General features: G+C 57.5%; 1 long non-coding RNA gene across 1 annotated transcript in view; it reads right to left on the bottom strand.

The window, feature by feature from the left end:
- Nucleotides 1-19961, bottom strand: part of LOC110255791 — a 102282-nt gene extending 82321 nt beyond the window's left edge. The window contains exon 1 of the long non-coding RNA XR_002336604.1: nucleotides 19399-19961. This is a non-coding gene — a long non-coding RNA (uncharacterized LOC110255791). The remainder of the gene's footprint in view (nucleotides 1-19398) is intronic.

The raw sequence follows: 20481 nt of genomic DNA, 5'->3' as shown, positions 1-20481 counted from the left end.
TTCCACTCTGATGTGCTGTCCTTGTGCACATGGAGCAGGTGAGCATGTGCCATTACTTATAAGGCAGGTGACAGCAGGTGAGTCTGGCGTGTAGCCGACACCTGGGGGACATTTGTTGCTGCGGTGACCGGGTCTCTCCAGGCTGTACTTACCCCTCCCGGAAAATGCAGGCACCTCACTTCCCAGCAGAAGGTCGCTCTGCCAGAAGGACAAAGATCCAACCCAGGGGTCATGCTGATTAGCTTTTCCTGACTATCCACTCAGGCCTGAATTGAAACCAGTAACAGTGTTACTTGTAAATGTGACAAAAGAGTTAGGAGGGTGATGGGGGGGGGGGTAAGAGAACTCGTGGGGGGCACAGGGCCCTCAGGGGTTTTGCTTCCTCCCCACGCCCTGATGACTGGTGGTCACGCGGCGCGCGAGTTCCCCGGCGGACCCAGACGCGGGCCTCTCCCGGATGCTCGGCAGTGCCCTCTCGCATTAGGAGGTACTCAAGTTATGCAGAGAATGTTCCACTTGGCTTCTGTGCAGAGGATTGCTCGTCCCGCTGGAGCGCAGCCTCGGGACAGGCCTGAGAAGAAGTCTGCAGCGGCCCAGAGGCCTGTCACCACCCCCGGGGCCGGGGCCAGCCGCCAGCCTGCCGATCCACGCGCAGCTGCGGGCTCGGCTCTGACAGCACCGGCTGCGTCCCCTCCAGCCGCCCTGGGAGCCCGCCTGGCCGTCTCCTGACGCCTCAGTAAACAGCTCGCCTGAGGTGGACGTCAACTTGGAGACTCGTTCACACTCTGAGCAAACACCTCCCTGCCTCCGGCCTTGGCGTCTCCGCGCGGCCCACATGTCTGCTCGCTGACCTGGGGGCTCAGGGTTTCCCATCCTGGACCTGTCCCCAAGCCCTGGGAGGACCTGCTGCTCTGGGCCCTTGGCCTCAAGGGGCTTCCCACACCCCCAGGCAGGGAGGACACCAACAGCGGTGCCAGCAGCACGCAGCATCTTGCTTCTCATGCTATGGTGCTCCCTCACCAGCTAGAAAGGGAGAAGAAATTCCTACGCAAAGGCAAACCTCACCAGACAGCTGGTGGGGGGGGGTTTACCAGATCAGTGCCCACAGAAGAACGTGCATTCACGGACCCTCGGCGGTCTCACCACGGGGAGCCAGAGAGTCGCTGTGGGTCCCAGAAGTCACAGGAGTAGGGTGAGAGCACAGGTGGCCTTTGAGAGGAGGGGCACCAAAGGCTGGGGGGGGTTCACGACATGGGCTGTTGGCCCCCGAGCACAGGGCACAGGGTAGCTCGGCCTTGTCACCTGCCCCCAGGTCTTTGGGTGTGACCGAACCAACAGCCATGAGAACGTGCCCACCTCAGGGCTCGCACCCAGGCCACCAGCCCCAACGCGGAAAACAGGTCAGCTGGGAGCCACCTCCTTGGGGTCCTGAACGGAAGTCTGGTCGCACAGGGCACAGGGCTCGCGCTTTCTCAGCCATGTGAACGGGAGACAGAGCTGGAGGATGCACACCAGCCAGCAGAGGACACAGGAGCCGAACGGCCAGAGACAGAGGCCTGAGACCACAGGGCCCTGGGACGGCAGGAGGAAGCTCGGGGAGCGGAAAGCAAGACACGGGAGGAGGGGCTGGCACGGGGTGGGGGGTGGATGGCATCAGGAGATGCCAAGAGAGGGACCCTCCAGCCACCGTGTGACAGGGGACCCGCCGCAAGTCCCCTAAGGGCACGCGTGCCTGGCGCCTGACCCTTGTGTTAACACCCCAAGGTATGTCTTTTGCAGCCGCTCCTTCCCCTGAAAATCTGGTTTGCGGACCTAACAGAGCAGGTCATTCCGTTATGAGTGACAGCATTAGGTCTGTTCTCTACAGATCTCAGAATACACACACAAACAAAAAGAAAGATTACAAGGTACCTTTTTGGTTCCATTAGCCAGAGAGAGCAATGTTCAGTGGGCGGGGTTTTTTCCATATTTACGGGGCAGATTTAATCTATCATGTTTATTTGGTCCCACCTTTGTTAAGGGCTTAACAAATAAGATGAGGCCACAATAAACCAAGAAAAAAGTAGTAAGTTTTTCGTGATGCAAACTGTAGTCGATTTAAAAGACTCATTTACTTACAGATTAGGATCCCAAGCTTTTCAAATATTTTAGTGTTGAAATTTTATTTCTTCCAGGAAACATTCCGTGGTTACAGGTCACAGAGGGAGTATCTGTGATCAGATTTTCGTTTATGTCTTCTTGGTTCTATTTTTAACACGCTTCGTTTTTAGCAAAATTAACAATTAACAAACGTACCAACATTCTGATGTTTTTGGAAATTGTACTGCTGCATGCAATTCCAAAGCCCGGGAGCTCTGAGCCAGGTCCACAGGGAGACTGAGGAGCCGTGGGAGCTTCCGCAACGGAGAGCTCTGATCGCCGCTCCTTCATTCCCGTTCACCCGCCCTCACCCTGGCTTTCGGGGGCAGACCCTGCACAAAAGGTAAACTATTATGATGCTATTTATTAGGTGCCTATGGCACCGCCACCCACGTGCCACCGCCACCCACCACACATCACCGTTTAAAGGGTCTCTTTACCTCTTTGAGAAAGAAGGTATGCTCCCCACAATGCGGAATAAACCACAGCCGCAACTGCGCCTACGGAAAACAGCTCCTCAGAACACCCCAGGCCCTCTTACCATCTCCCAAGTTACAACTGAAACGAGAAGGGAAATTACTGAACCCACATCCCAGCAGGCACAGACATCCAGCCACTTAATTGACAGAGACGGAGAGAGGGAGGCTGGGGAGGGGCGGCCCACTTCACCCCCTCGGGAAGGAACAGGCCCACGCAGCACAGAAGGGAAGGCCCACACCCGTGGCCCCGTCCGTCTTTCTGAAAGGCTTCGGAGCTTTAGAAGCCCAGGATTTTTCAATGAGCCGTGATGGTCCCTGCCGGCACGGACCAGGCGCTCTTCTCCTGCAGACATTGTTCGAAGACGAAGACGAGAGATGGGGAGGCCGGGCGTGGGAGTGGGGGCAGCGGCCACCAAAGAGTTAACGGCAGACGACCCGACCCCCCAGGACAGGGATGGGGCTTTGGAGCTGGGCTGTGGGGCCAGAGCCTCCCTGGCCACAGACGCCTGAGTTCAGGGGCTGCCCACCCTGCAGCCAAGCCGCTGGACGTGGCCTGGCTCCTGCAGGCCAGGACCTTGTGAAGAAGCCCCAGGGCAACTGCAAAGACTCGTTTACAACAGAGGGCAATGCAGCCTGGCAGCCTCCCTCTGCAGCGCACAGGCACACACCTGAAACTTCTATAACAAAACTAGATTTTTTTTACAACGTGTCTTTTTTCCATTCCGACAAACACATACTCGAGTTCAGGCCCTCCCTTGCCTTCTTTGTGCCTCGAGCCTCAGCTTTCAAGTGCATGAAGTACCGAAGGTGCTGGTCCTGCCACGGCCCGGGACCGGGAAGGCGTGAAAGCACAGGCCCAGTCAGTCATCACCGTTCCGAACACCGCACCAGGCCTGATTCAAACCCCCCCGGAACAACCGAGCGCCAGCTGCAGAAGCAGCTGGTGTCACCACGCAGCCGGGAAGCTCAGCCAGACCAGAAGGAACAGGCCTGGTGCAGCCAGGACAGTGGACTCTGCGATGGACGCCTGGCTTTCTCAGTCCTTCGTGCCAGGAGAGCCGCACGGCTCCATCAGGAAGACCAGAGCAGGGTCAGCACCAACTGTGCCCCAGGCCCTGCGCCCCACACAGTGGATCCCACCAGCCGCTGTCTTCACCTTCACCTTCACGAACCCAACAATATCCCCTGGGACACACTGGCAGGTGGGGCTTATACCCATGGGGCTGTGGGTGCCCCCAGGTCTGCTCTGCCCTAGAAGGCTCACTAGTAACTGCCCCGCCTGCCATGCTTCCGGCCCCTCAAACGCAAGGGGGTTCACGTGCCTCCGCCCCCACTGGGTCCCAGGTCTGCCCCACCCCCACTGCGTCTCAGGACTGCTCTTTGGTCCAGGACCAGGCTGTACTGCTTCAGTCCTGAAATCACAGCCCTCTGTCCTCCCATCACCTTGACAACAGGGACAGCGTGAGGGATGCAGCGAGGCACGGGCTCCACGCCCTGAAACCCTCAACCTCCAGCCAAGCCCTTGGGTGACCCTCGGCAAAAGGCTCGCTGCCCTGTGACGACGGCTCTGCCCAGGCAGCTCCACGGGGAGAGGGACGACAAAAGCCGCCTCCTTCTGCGCGGGCATGAGCTTGGCCAGAACCCCACCCCCGCCCGAGGCAGCGCCCTTGGCACTGCTGACAGCCAGTGGTCCGATCTCGCCAGGCTGCCCCAAGGCGCCGTCCCGGCCATGGGTCCCACAGGCGGAATGAGGACACGGAGCCCTGGGGACAATGGAGCCCAGGCTTCCAGTCCTGACAGCAGGTCAGGTCAGGCTCCTTCCCAGGCGCTTTCAGCTTCGGTCTGCAGTTGGATCTCATTTCACTGCTGTCATTTCAGGCCCTCACTGCGAGGCCCCAGGCACACTCTGCACCTTAACAGCCAGGCAGAGATCCCAAGAAATAAATTCAATTTCAATCTTTCCAGGCGCTGAAAAGCAACCACGTAAGAGAACCCTGATGTGTCTAAACCCTCCAAGAAGAACTTCTCGGAGGAACAACAACCAACACAAAGGTCTCACAGTGTCAGGAGCGAGGTCAGGAAAGAAAAAGAGAAAGAAAAGGAAAGAGAAGCCAGACAGGGACAGGGACAGATTCCTTCTCCATCTTCCCGATTCATTACCCTGCTGTGTAAACACCACTAACTCTGAGCCCATTTCACCGTGAACGCTCACCAAACGCTACACACTCCGGCTACCGAGAACCTGCCTCACGACACCTGGAAAGCCACACACAATGCCCGTCGTGCGAGTCACGCGCCCGTGGTGCGCGTCTCAAAGCAATTTGCTTTCATCTTCTTTCTTGCTCCTTTGCTACAAGCCCAAATTCAAGTACATTCCAGGGAATAATGGTCAGAGAACAGAAAACTGAGTGTTTGCAGAGAAACAAACTCAGCTGCTGTTTTCCTCCAAGTGGACTGGGCAGGCACACATGCACCACGGGGGACCTGCCCCCCGATCCCCGTGGGCACCACACTGCCTGTTCTCCACAGGAACCACCAGGAAAGACCGGCTGCCCTGACACCAAGCAGCTGACCTGACCCATCCCCTGAGATGGCTCCGCCACAGATCCGGCCCCCAGAGGGATCCAGGGAAGGTCCAGTGGGGCCAGGACCCGACCCCAGGAGGCAGGGCGGAAGGCAGGGACTGAAGGAGAGCAGGCGCCTGCCCTCGGCCGTCGTCTCGGGGTGGGGGGTGGGGCAACCCGGCTGTGCCCAGCCCTGCGGGCGGGTGGGCGGGCGGGCGGAGGGACGGACAGCCTCCCAGCCCTTCCCTGTGGCTGCAGCTTCCCGGCCTTCCTGAGCAGGTGTGAGCCAGGCTCGCTTCCAGCGTCCGGTGTTGAGGTGGGCCTCACACTCAAGATGCCCGGGCACTGGCCACCCCGTGCGAGCAGGAGCAACGTCCGTGGAGACGGGAGCCCCAGGCGAGGCAGCTGCCGTGGGCCCCTCCCCCCGGCCACCCTGCGTGTCCCCAGCACCACCTGGTTCTGGGGACGTCTGCACCTGCCATCTGGGCGGAGAACCACCTCCAACCTCCCTTCAAATGGGAGACTTTTGCTCAAGGGAAACGGCAACAGCGAGGCCGCTGGTCACTACACTGGGCCAGCGGCCCCTCCGACCGTCCCGCTTCCCGGTGCCCGGGCTGTGCTGGCCGCTCCCCCCTGGAAACACACAAAGGAGGAGCCCACGGCTTAGGTCTGCACTGGGCAGCTCCTGGATGTCACAGTGGGACTCGAGAAAGTCAACGCTGACGCACTCACGCTCCCGTGGGTCACTCAGCAGGGTCCCTGTGACCTAGGTGTGGCTGGGGCTGTGTCCCCTCAGGTCCTGAGGCAGTGACAGCAGAGGCATGGCCCTGCCCCAGGGGCTCCTCATTCAGGGTGGGGTGGCTGCGTGGGAGCCTGCCTCCCCCAGCAAGGACCCAGGCGGAGGCCAGGGTGGTGAGCAGCTGAGAGCACAGCCCCTCGCTTCCGTGTCCGACAGGGAGCAGCGCGTTCAGACCCAGCGGCTCGGGGGGCGGGGGGGGGGTGTCCCACCAGGACAGGGGCTGCTTCCAGGCGCGGCTATTATTATTACTAAGAACATTCACACAGACAGAAGCACCACAGGGGACGGCCAGCAACAGCCAGTGCCGCCTCTTTTACTCCAAAGCGCCCAGTCTGACAACAGAAAGTCTGATGCTCCCTCGTGATCAGACACCCCCCGTCCACAGGTTTTCCTGAGGCAGGATCTGAAGTCCTTGACCGCGTCTCGGGCGCCTGCTCCCCGAGGCAGGGGCCGGTCCCGCCACCACGACCGCGTGCAGCGTCGCCCGGCTTTCTCTGCCTCGGTCCATACCTTTTACTGCATTTTCTACCTCGTAAGTGTTTTCTTACTCTGACAAGTGATCCGGCGATTCTACACCCTGCTGTAATTCTGCGGGATTACACGGAGCGCAGGTCTGGATTCACAGCTGTGTGTGAATACGTGGTATATATTCTGGACGTCATGAGGCAATGGCATCACGTATCATGTGTATTTACCAAAAACAATATGTGGGCGACACCTTGAAAAGGTTTCTGAAAATCTTTCAACCCTTTAAACTCCTGCCTGTGCCATGAATACACCGGGAAGGCAGCTTCTTGCGTCGGCTGTCCGGTTTCTCAAACACGACAGTGGACAACCAGTAAACAAGAGGGAACGTGAGCTTGAGGGGAAGCGCGTCTGTTGTGTGAACTGCACGCTGCTAGTTCAGTCTCTCTCGGACCGACTGCCTATCCACTTTTCTTCATAAACATTTCCTAAGGACAAAAGTATTTCTGCACATATGGGCCATGTCTCTGTTTTGGATGTAAAAACTTCTGGCATTTCGCTGACTTCATTTCACTCTGAGTCATCCTCCCACTTGCTATAAACATCAGGGGATTCTGATCAATTAGGAATAACTGAGATGCTTTGGGCATCACACTGCTATCGCTCTGAGCTTCCCAAGCGCAGGGCTCCCTGCCCAATGGGCTCTTCTCCTAATCATTTTTAAATTTATATTTTCTGTTTATTTATCGTTCCTGAAACAGATGGTCTAAGCGGAGTTTTTGTGAGACGCCAGATACAACGCTGCCTGGTCCGGTGCTCGAAGGGGATTACACAGACTGCCCGGGCCGGGCGCCGCGGGCTCGCTCCCTGCCCCGACCCTCCTAGAGGAGCCCTGAGGACTGTGATCCGCACACGGGTGACACTGCAGGAGCCTGAGGGATGGACGACCTCTCCCGGCTCCGCCCCGAGCCCCGGAATTGCGCAGTGCACTGGTCTTACAGGCGCGCGCGCGCACACACACACACACACACACACACACACACACACGGTGGATTCAAACCCACCCGCTGGAAAAAGAAAGAACACACACACACACACACACACACACGGTGGATTCAAACCCACCCGCTGGAAAAAGAAAGAACACACACACACACACACACACACACGGTGGATTCAAACCCACCCGCTGGAAAAAAAAAAAGAACCCAATGCTGATCGAGGTTCTCCATACGGCCTGAAGCAGCGGCCAAGACAGCGGAATCTCTACTCTCAGGAAACTCAGTTCGAGTGAGAGGCAGGCAGGTAACCGACAGGACCTCAAGCCTCAGAAGGCGCTGTGAAAATACAAACCGTGCGATCTGAAGGCACAGGAGGCATGCAGACAATTTTAAGGTCAGGGAGGAACGCTGAGGCAGGAACATGCAGGTTGTGGGGGAGGAAGCTGCGTAAACGCCTGCGAGGGCAGCACGAGGCCAGCAACTCGAGGGCCCGTCTGTGGGCAAAAAGTGTGGCTACAGCCGCTGGGTGGTTTCCGCTGACGGTGGGGACAAGGGTCCTGACCCCGAGGACCCTCCAGGCTGGATCTTGCAAAACGGAAGGCAGCCAACTGGCATCTTAGGTTCCCCACCAGTCTCCCCGCCACCTTCCGACTGCCATCTTCCCAGGCTGTCATATCAGCGCCTTATTCTGACAAGTCGTTTCCTGCACCAAAGCCAAGCGGTCCCCAGTCCACCCGGCCCAGCCCACATGCCACTGGGCACTCACTGTGAGAAGGGCTGGGCGAGGTGGGTGAGGCCCATCTGCTCACAGAGCAGAAAAGCCCTTGTTTTCTGCAGACCCCACACCAAGAAGAGCCCCACTGACCCAGGCCCCTTGACTCTTCCACCAGCTGAATTCCGCAAATTAAACGAGGTTCACCAGGCAGGCTTTCAACCTCGGCCCACCTGGCATTTAGACCAGAGACTTCTTCGGGGTGGGAGGCTGTGCTGCGCATTCAAGCCTACCCACCAGCATTCCTGGCCTCTGCCCTCTGGATGGGATTAAATCCCTCCAACTGGTGACAATCAAAAATGTTCCCGAGCACAGTGCCCACTGTCTGCCCTGTGCCCAGACCCCACACCGCCCACTGCCCGCCCTGTGCCCAGACCCCGAACCACCTTCAGGCGGGACCCCGAGGCTTCGTCAGAAACCGCAGCCTGGAGGGACGTGGTCCCTGGCCTCGCTTTCTTCCCGAGCTACTGACCCACTCGCACCGTTTCAGTCTATCTTCAAAATCAGTATGAAACCATCCTCCCTGTGGGCATCTTCGGAGGCCGGACGAAAGCACCTGTCAGGTGCAGGCCCGGGAGTGGCTGGCTGGTCCCGCCCGGTCCCTCCCTCCCCCAGACCAATGCCCCCCAGCCACGTGCAGCAGATCCGCACGAGGGGCCTCGGCTGCACCTTCTGAGGGCCCTCCGGACCAGACTTTTCTAGGCTATTCTCAGACGCCCATGACTAGCAGGCCCTTCGCCCTCTTGAACCATCTGGGAAGGAACGACGTGGGCACAGGGGCTAAGGGTGGGCGGGGTGGGCAGAGAGCAACGGCCTCCCTCACCCACGCCTGCCACGGCCTGTGGGAACCAGGCCACGGAAGGCAAGTCTAGGAAGAAAACACGCCCGCAGAAAACCGGTCGTCTTCTGAGGACGCGTCGCCAGCAAAGACCAGTCCGCTGCCTGCCAGGGCCCCTTCCTGGGCACGGACACGGGAGGCAGGAGCGCAGAGCCGACCGACCGCACGGGAGCAAGACGGGCGGCTCTTGGGCCCCCTCAGGGCCAAGCGCCTCCTCTGGCCCCTCTGCCCTTTCCTCTGACCCTGACCTTTGCTTCGACGCCAAAAGGGAGCTCTAGGTGCGCCGAGAAGCCCAGCACGACTGAGAGCCACCCTCACAAGTCGGCTTCCTAGGGCGCCGCTGCCGGGCCCGGCAACGTCCCGGGAGGGAGAGCAGCGTGGCGCCTGCCCGGGAAACCTCGGCCCCGCTCTTGCGAAACGGCTCGTCCTCCAGCGGCTGCGTGGGCCTTTCTGGGGCCTGCTCGCCCTGAGTCGGGAAGCCTCCCGCAGCCTGGGCCAGAGCCGTGAGAGCGGGGGGTCTCGGCGGCGGCCAGGCCCGAGCGGCGGCCTTCGCCGTGCGGGGCACTGAGCTGCTGTCGCCCAGGGACGGGCGCAGCGCTGGGCCGCCCGGTCTCCTCTGTCCAGGTGTGGAGCACCCGCTGCCCAGCCGGGCAGGCCACGCACTCCCTCGTTCAGGGACCAGCAGGTGCCCGCGAACCGCGAACAGACACGCGCTGCGCGCGCACGTTCCCCTCCAGCCGAAGGGACGCTTCCTCAACGCGGGGCGGCACCGTCTCGGGTGTTACCACGAGCTTCTCTATCACGGTCGGACTGAAGGGTAGGCCAATTACAACAGCGGTGACACACTGCTTGCCCGCCGAGGACGGACCCCGTCCTCAGGGAAGCTGGTCTGGACGCTCGCCGAGCCTCCACGCCCCGCGACGGATGCAGAACGGATGGGCACGTGTGAGCCCCGCTCCGCGGGATCTATTCCGGCCAGTGTTACACACACGCAGCGCTGACTTGGCGACGTCTCGGTGTGCCACGCGGTGGGACAAACAGTGACGACGACAACCCCGCCTCTGAGAGCACGCGGCACAGGCCTTGCCACACTGGATCCCTCGTCCCCTCCCACAACCCCACAGGGGAGGCCTCCTCACTCCCGCTTTAGAGAGAAGGAACCTGAGGGCAGGCAGGTCTCCCCAAGGTCACCAGCCAGAAGGTGACAGAAGGTGAACCTGCATGTCCATCCGACAGGACCAGGACGCAGAGCGCCTCCCGAAGCACCACCGCCTGCGCCCCCGTCCTACCCCGCCCGTGGGCTCGGAATCCAGGCCCCACTTTGGAAAAGAGCTAAACCAAAGAAAACCCTGTGAAAAACCGGTCTGTTTTCTTAGCTGCCAAACCTGGGCTATTCAGACACAATGTTTTCTGGACCTTGATGTCCCACGGCCGTTTCTATCCTATTGTTTCAAAACGGAGCCTAAGAAGACACCCCCCCCACACACACACACACACGAGCACGCACACGCACACAGGGGCTCCAGGGCAGGAAGGCACTGCGTCCAATGAGGGCTGACTTCGCTCAGCGTATTTTAACGGATCCATCTCTATTCCTGGAGGAGTCCCTTTCTTTCTGCCTAAGCCGAGCATATGAGTGATTTATGACTACAAGCGTGCTCTCAGCCCAGGCTCAGACAGCCAGCGAGCAAGGCTGCCTGACGCACCTGACCCCAGAGTGTCAGGAGAGAGACGGGGGCAGCAGGGCTTTTCTCCAAAACGACATCCACCTCGTGTGGCCCCCGAAGGCAAGAACTCGGCCCGAAAGAGACAAAGGCCCCACGGCCCCACGGCCTGGCCACCAGCAAAACCAGACAGTGGGGATGCAGACGTTCCTCTGCTGTGTCTCAGCCCGGAGCCCGCCTCCCTCCGACTCAAAGCAAACACAAAGACGGGAAGGCCGAGCTGCCCAAGCCGAGGGGGCCCAGCCCTCGCCCGCGGGGGAGCCGGCCGTGGGGCCCCTGGGAGACCCACTGGAAAGCGCGGAGCCCTCAGGACAAGGGCCGCGGCTGCGGCCGCGAGGTACCACATTCTGCGGGGCAGGGGCTCCCCGGAAGGAGCAGGAAAGCAGGGGCTGAAGTCAGAGAGGGGGGAGCACACCTAAATTGTCTTTTTTTAGACCTTGAATAAACCTTGATCTTATATTTTTAAATTTGCTTTTAACGGATAATGACTTCGGCACAAATTATAGGAAGGTAAAAAACATGAAGGATTATAGGGATACAATATGTTAAATGTCACTTTCAAAGGTCCTTTTTTGTGAGGAATTACAGTAAATTTCTCTGAATACAAAGTGACTTTGAAGTAACTTGTGCTGTGTGGCCGTCTGCGCTGTACGCGGGCCAGAACTATCATTATGCTGTCAGCAACGGTGCCTCTTTTCTATACGTGTCTGCTCGCTATTCACAGAAAATCCTGCCTCCCAAATACTCTAACAAGTTGCTAAAGCCAATAAAGAGGGTCATTGTACACGCTGAAAAGTCGTGCTGGGATGTCGCCCGGGAGCCCTTTACTCTCTAAAGGAAACACATTCTGGACCTTTCTTTGCTTTTTTTTTGAACTCCTTTTCCCCCAACTCTTTCCACAACAGCTCAGAGTGAAATCTTTGTTCCTGAAAGGTAATAAAGAGAAATACTTACTCCTATGACTCTTTCAAACAGACTGACCCAACACACTGAATATGTTTTATAGTTACCACATCATCTATTCCTCTTCAAGTTTCCGAAAAGATGTTTCTGGGCCATTTGAGATGCAGCAGAAGCGAGAGGTGAGGTCGGGCAGGCGGATGTTTAGATTCCAGTTACGGAAGCACAGGCCCCACGCCGCCCATTCCACTGGCTGGTTCCTCTGTGCACCGGGCCTGTGCACCCAGAAGGGCAGCAAGACAGAGCCCCCTGCCAAGCCCCCCAAAGAGAGACCCTGCACTGCTCGGCTGAGCCCTGGTCCACGAACGCCACTTCCTCCGCCTGAGCTGCCCTCTCCAGCCCCTCCCCAACTAACCCTTTCTCACCCTCCAGCCTCCGCCAAGTCCCCCCATCAAATCCTCCCTGACCATGGTGCCCCCTGGCCCAGGTCTCGGGAGGAGGCCATCTGGTTATTATTCACGGTACCCGGCGGCTGCCTCTACCAAATGACCTGATTAATAAGATGAGTTTTATCAGAATTACCTGGGATTGTGTTTTGCTATTTTTAATTAATAAATTCTACCTTTCCCAAAGTTTCAGGTTTAGAGCAGAACTGAGCCGAGCACACAGGAGTCCTCACGCACTCCCTCCCCCACCAACGGCGCCTCCTGTTATCAGCAGCCTGCCCTGAAGGGTCCTCCAGGTAGCTCATTGCTTTCTGACCCCTGACCAGAACTCTGTTGTCTGCATGCGTCACGGTGTGTTGTTTATCTGGTCACCCGCTCAAGGAAGTCTTGTTTGCTTTCTAGCTTGGGGCAATTAGAAATAAAACCGCCATAAACACTTGTCTGCAGGTTTGTGTGTGGACCTAAGCTTTGGACTCATCTGGGAAACACCGAGACGTTTGAGGGCTGGGCTGCACGGCAAGGATGTCTTTAGCTTTGTAAGGAACCGCCAGACGCTCCCACCGCAGCCGCACTGACCTGCGGGGCAGCAGGGAGCAAGAGTTCCCGCTGCTCCACCCCCTCGGCAGCATTTCATGGTGTCGCTGTCTCGTGTGTGGGCTGTCCCAGTAGACATGTAGTGCTATCTTGCTGTTCCAATTTGTGTTTCCCTAAAGATGCAGGATGCTGAGTATCTTTCCCCAAGCTTTTTCGTTACCTGTGTATCTTCTTTGGTGAGCTGTCAGTTCAGATCTTTCACCATTTTCTGAGATGTTTTCCTATGGCTGAGTTGGAAGAGGTCTTTGTCCATTTGGGCCACCTGTCCTGTATCAGACACGAGCTTTGCCGATATTCTCTCCCAGACTGTGGTAGGTCATCTCCTTCTCTGAATTCGTTGTTTCACTCCGTCTCCAGCACCAGGCTGAGGACTCGCAGGCTTTTCTCCCTGGTCTTGGGAATCCCTCCTGCCCCGAATTCTGGCACGTTGTAGCCATCTCCAAACACCAGCACACAGCCTGCCGGCAGGTCCCTCGCTGCCTATCGCTCTCGGGGGACGCCCTCCCCCAACCGAGCTGCTGGCCTCTCGGAAGAAGGGCAAGGCTGGATCTTACTGGCATGTGGAGTTAGGGTTAAACTGGCTCTTTCAGTACAGCTGGCTGGACTAGGAGTGGGTAGAGATTACATGGTAGGGGTTTAAGATGAATGGTCTGTGATCACCTATCTGGGAAAAGGCTCTGAAAAAGAATGTGTCTGTATAACCGAATCACTGCGCTGTACACCTGACACACAACATGTAAAGCAACGACACTCCAATAAAACTTCGAAAAATGAAAGGAAAAAAAAAACTGATGGAAGCAGCAACACAAGGGTTTTGAGAGGAGGGTAAAGTGCCTATCAGTGCTTTTTGCTGAAGAGTGGATGGGTCTTTCTGGAAGCCTCTGAAACAAGCAGTAACATTATTTGCCCAGGAAAGAGTTTGTAGGAATAGCAACATCACACCAACCGGGACAGCGTGACGCTGAAGTCGCGTTAATGGGGGCCCGCTCTGCGGCGGGTTCTAGCTGGCACTGGCGTCCTTGGTCCAGGATGCAGGTGGACAGACAGGCCATGTCCCCAGGGCCCAGTTCAGGGTCACCGATGGCCTCCTCGTCTTCCTGAGCCCCACTTTCGCAGACAGGAAACACTGTCCAGCAAGACTCCCGGGACATCTGCTCCCCAGCCCCCGGCCCTTTTACCCCGGACGTCTCCTTTAAACGGCAACTAGACAGGCATCTATAAAGCACCACGCGGACGGTGCCAAGAGCACAGACTCCGGCTTCCTCTCACGTCTTGCCGCCCCCCCACCCCAGGGTTTCTCTCCTATGTGACGTCTCTGAGAACCAAAGGGCTCCCCGCGTTTACTGTGACCAAGGATTCGCCTCTAACAGGGATCTTCCAATGGGGGCTGGGGCGGGGGAGGGTCCCCGGGGCGTTCCTTCCAAGTCTGAATTCTCTGACGGCTGCAGAAGCGTGAGTTACGTCTGAGGCTTTCCACCATCCTCTTGTTTTTGTAACAGTGATTCTTCTGATCCTTGGCAACACCCCCCATGACCACGGCATGCAGGGATGCTGGTGAGGTCTCTGATGCCGACCCCATCCCCCACCTGGATCACTCAGCTCCAGCAAACACTGCTGCCCCTTCTGTTACGCTGACAGTCAGGGCCCGTGCCTGCCCCAGGACCTTTGCATGTGCTGCTTTGCTCTTACCCCCTGCCTCTCTCTCAGGGAGCCCTCTCCTGCTGCCCCTAAGCCATCTCCAGCTCCTGGCCTTGTTGTGCTTCTCAACACCTGAAACCACACGACACTATGGACGTGTGTGGGGGTTGCTGTCTGCCCCCTCCCAGTGGAAACTGAAAGTCCTCCTAAGGGTAAGGACACCACCTAGCTCGTGCCGGCACCCCCGGGGCTGAGCAGCGCCTGGCAGAGCGATGGCACCCCATGACTGGACACGGAGGTTCAGCCTAACGGAGGCCTGCACTCTTGACACAGTCGCTGCTCTCCTGTCACGTCCCCTTCTTGTCCAGCAGGACTGCGCTGCCTGCACAGCTTTCTGCACTAGTTCTGTATCACGCGTCTCTCCATAACGGACGCTGTGAAGTAAAACGAGAGGCCTTCCTGCTGCAGGCTCCCGGACGTGACAGCCCGCGTGGGCCAGCAGCTCCCGCCTGGGTGCTGGCCAGGACTCAGGAGGCCCCCTCCGCGGAGTCTCTCTGTGGCCCTCTGTGACGCCTAGGTCCTCCGCTACCGGATCCTGTACCACCCCGAAGGTGATCGCAGGGCTTCCCAGAGGCCCCCGGCCTCCTCCGCCCGCTTTCTGTCTACAGCACGCACCCCAGGGCCTTCCGCCCGACGGGAGCTCCGCAAATGCTTGCAGCACTAGTACCCTCCTCCACCCCCATCTTCCGACACCTTTGAAGACAAATCCGTGAACTGAAGGCTCTCCCTCATCCGCCTACACTTACGACGTTCCTTCTACTACTAAGTCTGGGATGCTCAGGATGGGATGCACGGGGCTGAAGACAGTCTCTGAGGAAAACCGCTGGGGAGCATCTGGGAGCAGGACCCTTTTGCCTACGGCCTCTGTGGTCGTTCTTAAGTCAGCAAATGGGATGCACGTGAACTAGCTAACCAAGCAATTCCAGTTCCATTAAAAGCAAAACCAGGGCATGTTAGCTCCCAGCCCCCACACCACCGGCACCTCCACTCCAGCCCCGGGCGCTGGGAGCAAGCACAGGGCCCAAGCCCACCAGGCACTCAGAGCATGTCCACTGGTGAGGACACCCATCTGGACGGACTCTCCGCTCGCTCCATGTGACAAGTTAAGAGGTGGGGGTGTCGCCTCCCAGCCCCCCCGCACACCTCCCTACATAAGCCCCTTCACAGCCAGGAGGGGATGGTCGCCTCAGACCCCCGGACCCCCGGGCAGCTCCTCAGAGGCTGCAGGAGAAAGAGCCAACACTCATCACAATGGGAGGTGACGGCCGCGATGCAGACTCGCTGGGGTGGTGGCCTTGCCATGCATGCGAGCAGCGAATCAGCCCGCTGCACACCTTATACGCCCACGCAGCTGGATGTCAGTTAGAGCTCAGTAGAGCTGGGAACAAGAGGAGGCTCGAAGCCAGGAGCCAAAGTGCCCACAGCTGCACAGCTCGTAGGCCACAGAGAAACTACAGGTCCTCTCCGTCATGCCACCCGCCTCCATGGCACAGCACAGGCAGGCAGGGGTCCCCACGGGGAGCGAGCACTGAAGTTTTCAATGTTGTAGACACGACGTGTGTCAGAGGACAGGGCTGGGAAAGCAGGAACTGAACAGGGACTATTCCGGCAGGTAACCTGCAAAGAACAAAAAGACATCAAACTGCCTCTGACAAATAACGTATGCCTCCAACTCCGAGATGCTCCTTGTGGGTAAAAACAGGTGTGAAGGAAAAGGTTCTAGGGACAGTGTGGGTGTGTCCATAGCAGAGCAGGAGAAGGAGGAAGGCTGGGGGGAGGGGCAGCCCCTGTAAATCAAGATCGGGGTCTCTCCTGGGATGCTGAGCACCTGAAACGCAGGTGCAGAGAGGGGCCTGGGACCATCGCGTCCTGTCTCCCAGACAGACCTCCTCTCGGCTCCACCATCGAGGTCTCCGGCGTCCTTCCCACCAAAGCACTTTCAACAACCTTCCTCAGGGAGATCATTCCCCAAATTTCAAACCTCCGGGCTTAAAATGAATCATCCATGATCTACTAAAAAAAATATTTCCAAATGAATGCTGTGTACAACCTCTACTATTTCATGACTGAATAACAGGACCCATGAAAATATTTTTTACAGCTAGGATCCTTCCAGCACCAGGAGAACTCTGAGACCCAGTGGAACAAATGTTTAAATTCAGACTCTCCAGTTAAATGGATGTCAGAGCTAAAAGCCTCCTCGTGTCACAAAGAGACACTCTAAACCCTGTTTGTTCCACTTTCAGATAAAAACTCTGGCAAGAAAATGGGTATTTTCTGTGCTTTCCAAAGCAGTCACTTCCAAATTTTCTTCTCTTCTTTGTTCAAAAGGTAATCAGACTTTGCAATAAACACAGATTTCCTGGGTCTTCCAAAGCTGACTAAGTGCGCTCGCTGGATTATGTAACATCTCCAGTCCTCATGACAAAACGCTCAGATCCTTCACACAAGCCCAGGCTGCAATGCTCCAGAGCCAAGGCTTCACGCACTTTCTCTGAACTCATTGTCTTGAAACTGGGAGGCCTGTTTTTCTGAGACAGACCAAGCAGTTCAGAGCTAAAGAATTGAAAATAAATTACTTTCTGAAGATATGCCTTCTTGACTCTTAAGAAAATCGGTTATCTCTTGACACAGCTTTTCCTCCTTACTCTGTAGAGAGGTTCATAAATGTCAGAGCGTCGCCTCTGAGGAGAGCCATCCACTTTCATCCACTTGGCTCACCTGGATGTGTTCTATGGCCAACTCTGGCCCCAAATGCGGACGGGGGGGGGGGAGCCCAACACCCTTCCATGAGCCGGAGAGACTGAAACTGACCACGACACCTCCTTGTTGGGGGGCTGCTGGCTTACATTGTATTGTCCTATTGATTCCAACAATCCTGGAAGGTAAGCAGCATATACCTAAGTTCTCCAGTTTCACGGCTGAACAAACGAAGACCCAGACATGAACCACAGCGTTGCCTCACTGAGACTCACATTCAGCCCAGACCGTTGGCCCCCACACCTGAGGGGGTCCTCCACCTGGCCCACCTGCGTCAAGCCGCCGCCGGGGCCTTTGCACGGCTGGGGGCCGGGGCTTCGGGTTCTCCCGCTGGTTCCCGCCCCTCGCCTCCCTGCTCTGCCTTCAGACCCCACACCTCACCAATTGGCCATTTCATCAACACACCTAATGAGCTCCTTGGAGCAGAAGGAGAGTGAGAGCGTTAAAAACGCCAAGGAGAGACTCGAACCCAACACCATGATACTCCCCTTAAACCGTGCCTCGGCCCTCAGCCCTTCAAGGCTCAGTGAGGGGTGTCAGGCTGCAAGGCTGTGTCCTTCGAAACCGCCAGAGACCAAGGGACCACTGACCTCGCAGCCCGAGAGCAGGGCGCTCACCGACGGGACACCTGGTCCACGGCCCGGACGGTGTTCAAACGTGCTGAGACGCGAGCGAGACGGTGCGCCGCCTACAAATGATGCTCCCCACCTACCCCGCTCCTCCCTCGTCAGAAAGAAATGTGTTTCTGCTTTGGGATATTCTTTCTGTTCATCTGAGCCAACACTGCATTTTATATTGATCATCTGGTTTTCCACCCCCAAAAAGAAAGGCGCATCTTTTCCACACTAAAAACACTGAAAAATAAATTTCTTTTACCTCCTTCCATATGGAAGAATCCCCTCAGTTCTGCCCAAAGTGTGGCCTGACTTAATACCCAACCGAGGGGAGCTCAGGTTCTGAGCAAAGGCGGTGGAGCCTGGACGATGAGCCGAGTCAACACGCAGCTGGGATTCTCACGCCAACAAGGCGTTCAGCTGCGCTTCTGTGCACAGACCCTGCTCCCTCCCGGAACAAAGCAGCAACTGCAGACCCCGCTAAGAGGGGCTTCTTAGAAAAAAGTAGGCTTGCCTTTTAAACCAAAAATCCAGCAGCGGGAACCTCCACCCTCGCGGCCCCAGGACCTGCATTTAGGGATCTGAGACCACTTCTGCAACATGAAGGCCGCGGTTCCTGTTCTCAGAACCCCTCCCCGGCCATTCCCAAGCTGAGTGAAGCTAGAACCACCCAGCTCAACTCAGAGAAGGACCCTTCCTTCCACCACTGAGGTCACAGCCACTGGCAGACCTCTCTTTGCAGTGCTTTGCGGAAGCAGCATTTCTCACAGACGCGAGGCCTGACAACCCTGCGCTGAGCAGGCCTCTCGGGGCCATTTGCCCATGGCATCTGCTCGCTCTGCGTGTCTGTGTCACATTTTGGTAATTCTCACAACATTTCAAACTTTTCCACTTTTATTTGCTACGGTGATCTGTGACCTTGGATGTTACTACTGTCATTGCTTTTTTATTGTGCTTTTTCGTTTGCTTGCTTGCTTTTTAGGGCCGCATCAGCAGCATATGGAAGTTCCCAGGCTAGAGGTCGAATCTGAGCTACACCACAGCCACAGCAAAGCAGGATCCAAGCCGTGTCTGCAGCCCACACCACAGCTCATGGCAACGGCCAGATCCTTAACCCACTGGGCTGGGCCAGGGGTCGAACCTGCGTCCTTGTAGATACTAGCCAGGTTCTGAACCCACTGAGCCACAACGGGAACTCCCCACCTGCTGATATTTACTTTTTCAATGTGCCCACTGGGCAAGTGTAGGCTCCGTGCATGGCTCGCATTATAACCCTCCCGGACACGGCTGCCCTCCAGAAGAGGCCCGCAGACGCATTCCAGAGAGGACTGGGTGGTAAGCCGTGTGGGCTCTGTGAGTCGCACTGTCTCTGTCCCAGCAGCTCAGCTCAGCCCTGATGGAAAAGCAGCCCCAGGGCCTATGCAGGGCAGCCAGCACGGCTAACAGAACCGTCACCGCAAACCGGGCGCTGGGCCTCAGGGTGCCAGCACGTGCTTCAGAGAGTAACGGGCACTTTGAAATTAACATATTAGTTTCCAACAATGCGGCTTAATTCAGCGGCTTTAAAGGAGCCAGTAGAAGAAGGGAAAGCAGAAAAGGCCTTACTGCGTCTCCTGGGTGTGGAGCAAGCACGATGTTCCAGCCTCGCGGGGCAGGGTTCGCGTCCTCAAACCCCAGCGCCTGGCTTGAGTTCTCGCCATCGTCACGGTCTTTGGTCTCAAGCGCCGTCAGACGTGATCAGCCAACCACTACTCCCCAAGAGGACAGGACACGCTCTGGACAGCAGCGACCTTCCCTGGCTGGAGGGAACCTCGTGCACGGGCTCAGCCGCGACTGCCAAGCCAGGGCCCCAGACGCAGTTCGTGGGTGAGGGCCGTGCTGAAACGCTGTGGCTCTCTCTCCAGCCGACAGCCCAAACCTGCCTTTCAAAGCTGCACTTGGACACTGTGACACCACTGAACTGGCACGCCCTGGACGTGACTCCTCGGGGACACTCTACAGTCCCCAGGGCAAAGGGCAAAGGGCAGCTCCCACTCCAAGACCTCAAACCAGAGATGTTCCAGAAAGAAGGGTGTGGTCGGAAAGAGTTGGCTCTCGAGGCCTCGCGAGAAGACAGGGACGCCTGCCGAGGCCTCGCGAGAAGACAGGGACGCCTGCCGAGGCCTCGCGAGAAGACAGGGACGCCTGCCAAGGCCTCGCGAGAAGACAGGGACGCCTGCCGAGGCCTCGCGAGAAGAAGGGGACTCCTGCCGAGCTCGCAGGCTGAGGTCCACAGGCGAGGCGAAGCCGCCAATCTTGGGCGTGTGAACGCGGAGTGCGTGGCTGCTGGCGGTTTCCCTAGCTCTCCTCTCCAGGCCCAGGCACCTGCCAGACTCCAAGCCTGGACCGTTCTTGATCTGCTCACAGAGAAAGCAAATTCACCAACATTAACCCGAGCCAAGGACCTGCTTCCTAGGGACAGAGCTACTGCATGGCTTTCGAGTTGCGCCTGTAGACACGGGGAAGTCAGCACCTGAGCAGGCCCCCCACCGATAGCAAGACCAGCCTCGCAACCATCGCCACCTCATCGGACGTGTTTACCTTTATGAATATATCCGTGACCTCACTGACATGTTTCTTGATGAGTGAGAATTAATATGTGTACTTTCAGCTGCACAGGGCACCGCCTCTCCCGGCCTTGCCTTAGGA

The sequence above is a fragment of the Sus scrofa genome, chromosome 11 (assembly GCF_000003025.6).
Source record: "Sus scrofa isolate TJ Tabasco breed Duroc chromosome 11, Sscrofa11.1, whole genome shotgun sequence".
NCBI classification, from domain to species: Eukaryota; Metazoa; Chordata; class Mammalia; order Artiodactyla; family Suidae; genus Sus; species Sus scrofa.
The sequence above is the reverse complement of the archived record's forward strand: the minus strand, read 5'-3'. Positions and strand labels throughout refer to the sequence as shown.